We start from the raw sequence: 4,322 nt of genomic DNA, 5'->3' as shown, positions 1-4,322 counted from the left end.
CCCAGCACCCAAGCAGGCTCCTGCTGCCAAAAGCCACTCCATTCTTCAGGACAGAAACACCCTCGCCTGCCTCCTCCCAGCCCACTCCTCACTCCTCCGAGCATGAGACACTTGTTTCTCTAATGCCCCAGTAGCTACAGCTACAGTTTGTGGTGTTTTATCTGGGATTTCATGAGGATGTACGAGAGGAAAGCATTTGTCACCAAACCAGTCCCGGCAGCTGACATGCGGCTAAAGCAGAGGCCATGTACTTGAGAAAAGCTGCGTTCAGCAATGGCAGTTTCAGAGATACTATCACTACCAGTGTGCATCCCTCTCCTGGAGTTGGCAGGCTTTCTATAAATGGAGTCCCACCACATCAAAGGCACAGGGTCAGGAAATTGGATCACTCTCCCCCAGCTGTAAATATGAATAGCAGGCTACAGGTCTGACTTAGTGAAAGATCAGTAACATCACAACCAGAAGAAAGCAAAGATAAAAGGCAAACAGTTCCAGCTAGAGACCTCTTTTCTGCTGACAGAGGTCAGCATCTGCTGGCTGAAGGGCAGAAGAATACAAGTCCAGCCTGGCCTGCAGGACAGGGAGCTGAAAGAACCAGCAGAAAGCCCTCATTCTCTAAGTAAATGAGCAAACGTCCAGCATGGGCTAAACAAACCATCAGTGTCTGAAAATGCTTTCCTAAGGTCAGGCAAAAGAACAGATTTAATAACTGTTCTGACTCCTCCCCATTGCACAGCAGAGTGCACTGTGATTTTGTTACACAGCTTATGAAGTCATCACCGCAGATACATTTGAAAGGCAGTGACAGAGGCGTCTCACAAGGCTGACATAAGAAAAAAAAAAAAGGCATCAGGCCTCTAAGTTTGCTAGTCCCATACTTACAGGTCCAGTAACACTGAAGGAAGCACCTCTGTGGAGGAAGCTGCACTTTAAAGCAAGACTAGAGGATAGTCACACACTGTTCCCCCTCCTCCTCTTAGCATCTTTAAGGGATTGCCTGAATACCAGCTCTCCAGTAATTTGCTCAACCTTACTGTATCAGAGCATTCTTCTCAAGTCATCAAAAAATTAGTAGTAAAAATAGCAAGGCAATCATTAGAAAAGCCTTCCCAGAAATACAGGTGCAAATGCCTCACCCTCCCCCAAACCCAAAACTGAAATCACATAGAAATGATACTGACCACAAACACCATAAAATAACCACAGGCCTTCTTTAGCAGCAAAGCACACAGTGCTTAGAAAGAGCAGAACAAATATCCCACCTCTTGCAATTTCACCTAAGGTGAGACAGCTGTGACTAATGGAGCCAAACACACTGACAGGTGGTATTATGAGAGCACTGATGGAACTGTGAAATCAGCTGTGGTCTTAATTCACTGCTTTCAGCATCTTAATCAAGACCAGTTTATGAAGCAAAACAGGAGGCAGCCTTACTTTTAACCCAACGTATTTGTAAGTGTTAGAGGCCACATATAAAGCTGTTTGGTTAAAACCTTTGGACCATCTGTAAAAGTAGGGCTTGTAACCATGATGGTGTCGACAAGAAGAAACAAACAAACAAGCCTCTGCTCAAAAAACAAGGCATATATATAGAACAATTCTGCAGAAATGCCAGAGCACAGCCCCCACTTTTCTCCAAAGCAGGCTGCTTTGACTTGTTACAGTGCTCAATAGTAGCCTGAGCCAGAGAGTGGGCAAGCTGAGTTTGTGCAGCCTCTGCAGCCTGAACCAGGATGGGAGTGGAACGTGCTTACAGCAGGCTTTCACGAGGAGTCCCGCTCCCGCTGGAAGGAAACAGACATCTCAAAAATGTCTCCCTCATTTTCTTCTGTTAAAAGCACATAGTTAACTAAGATATAAGTGGGAAGTTCTTAATTCCATTTTCCAGTGCACAGAGTGGGAAACATAAGTTTATGTAAATAAATGTACGCTCTGCATTCAGACTTTCCCAAATTTAAAACAGAAACATTGAAAAGCAGAATTAGAGCAAAAACAAGAAAAAGAAAACACCAGTCATTTTACATGCAAAATGTAATTAGTTAATTCAACTCACTTCAGCCAAAATATAAGTAAGATTCAGGAAAGGATTAGACACTTATATGGATAATGAGAATATCCAGATCAACAAAAGAGAACAAAGTTTGCCTAATACAATCTCTTTTCTTAGAGCATAAACCGACCTCTGGCAGATGGATCTTGGAAAAGGCTCCTCAGGCCAGGCTGTCCCATAATTTCCTCAATTTTACTGCACCTTCCTTTGAAGCTCTGTTGCATACAGGAAACTAGATTAAATATAGGATCAGTCTGGACTAGCAGTTCTCTGTTTGGGGTTGTGTATATAGGGAGCTTTGTTAAATTCATGGACAATGCACATTTCTCTCATCTTTAATAATGTGGTGGTTAAGAATATTGCTAGAAAGCTAACATTGTATCTCAGCATTATAGCCACTGGAAAAGGTGACTTGCAAGACATTTAGTAGTACAGAAAGTGGATGCAAGACACACGGGGGGGACAGTGCAAGCACTGAGAATAATCACTAGATGAGTTTGGTAAAACATAAATGCAAAAGCAACCAAAAGGAAATAAAATCAGTTTTGTACAGTTCGCTGAGAAACATCAATGAATCGCCAAGGCTGCGAGCCAGCTGTTCAGACCAGGACTTGATTCACTAGCATTTCAAAGTCAGAGACTCTTTGACACAGCACAGGTCTAGGCAGGCTGCACAAACCGTCATTTAAGCTCTCATCAGTGGTGAAAGCAACCAACCTTCTTGCTAGGTAGCCCTGAATGCAGAAGTCATGGCACGGCAGCCTTCCTGTCCTCCTCTGGTAGCTCAACTAAGCATCAGGTTTTAAGTTTGCTACATTCTTCTAGAGCTGAAGCTTTTAATAAGCAATAGAAATTCACGGGTTTAGATTCATGGTTTTATGTCCACTGATCTCAGGGCTGATCCCTGGAAGACCATGCACACACTGAGACATGCACTTTACTAGAAACCTAGGTCCTAAACTTGTAATTGATGACAGACTATGTAGTTTCTCTGGCAGCTTGTTCAGTCATCAGCTGGCATATCCTTGTCTTCATCATCAAGCATATCTTTTAGCTGTTGACGAGCAAACTCCTCAAATACCAGCTCTGCTTCACTGAAATGGAAGAAACACAGTTCTTTCAAAATGATGTTAGCAGTTTTTTTATACCAGCAGACTAAAGAAAACATATAGGAGGAAGAAGAGAAGCCCAGAGCAGATTCTGGTAATGTTTCCTTTGTCTTCAAAGGGATTTGGATCACATTCCCATCTTCACTGGTGGTATTCTAGCTAGTATGAAAAAGCAGTTGATTGAGCAAGTCAGGACACAAACTAAGGAGGTTTTAATCTGTACTGAATCATGTCCATTCCAGCTAAATATTTATCAGCTAGCTAAATAGCATGCAGCCTGAAAGGGTCTTTGTCTAGAAATAAAACATGAAACCTTTCATCCTTATTCCTTCTGTACTAAAATAGGGGCACATAGTCAAACCTATTGAACTTCTGAAACTTAGAGCTACAGAGCAGCAGCTGGCCACAAACACATCCCTCCCCCTCTGACTGTGAGGCAAAACATGTTCTTTTAAACTAGTTTCACATGGTCAGTAACTGATCTTCAACTGATAGCAGCAATTTTTCAAGCCACAGTGACTTACTTTGGATTTAAGCTCATACTCTGTGAACCTTGTGGATTTTCAGACAATTTTGAGGAGTTTTCAAGAGTCAATGCACAACTGCAGCTAGAATTATTAATGAAATATTATTAGTGAATAGTAAAATATTATGAAAAGGAACTTACCCATCCTTCCCTGTAGTCATCAGCATGCAGTAAAAGAGGAAAAAAGGCACACTAATAGTTAGAACAGTGAATGCTAGGACCAGTAAAAATCAATAAACTGACAAGACCAAACAGTACCAAGCAGTAGGATTTGCAGCAATACAAGGAGAATTCCAGAAATTCTCAAAACGTGTGTATGTGCACCTGATGAAGCAAAACTTGATATCCCGAATGGAAAAGCACTCTAGCAACATTGCCCAAGACATCAGAAGGGCTGAGAAACAAAGACAGATTTTCCCATTTACGCTTGCTTGTGGTCACAGCTGTGAGAGACATCTGTGCACACACTTCTACTCAGAGATGACAGTGCTTGTGTGATATGATGTTAGCAGTTTTTTTATACCAGCAGACTAAAGAAAACATATAGGAGGAAGAAGAGAAGCCCAGAGCAGATTCTGGTAATGTTTCCTTTGTCTTCAAAGGGATTTGGATCACATTCCCATCTTCACTGGTTCTT

The 4,322-nt window shown here is 42.1% G+C and overlaps 1 long non-coding RNA gene across 1 annotated transcript; it reads right to left on the bottom strand.

Moving 5' to 3' along the window:
• Positions 1 to 2,016: 2,016 nt before the first annotated feature.
• Positions 2,017 to 4,177, bottom strand: LOC113483715. Its single transcript, XR_003399079.1, has 2 exons — positions 3,827 to 4,177; positions 2,017 to 3,144 (listed from the first exon to the last, which is right to left on the bottom strand). It is a non-coding gene; the product is annotated as an uncharacterized LOC113483715 (long non-coding RNA).
• Positions 4,178 to 4,322: the final 145 nt, after the last annotated feature.

The sequence above is a fragment of the Athene cunicularia genome, assembly GCF_003259725.1.
Source record: "Athene cunicularia isolate RWA chromosome 9 unlocalized genomic scaffold, athCun1 chr9_part2, whole genome shotgun sequence".
In the NCBI taxonomy this organism is placed as follows: domain Eukaryota; kingdom Metazoa; phylum Chordata; class Aves; order Strigiformes; family Strigidae; genus Athene; species Athene cunicularia.
This window is presented reverse-complemented; position numbering and strand designations above follow the sequence as displayed.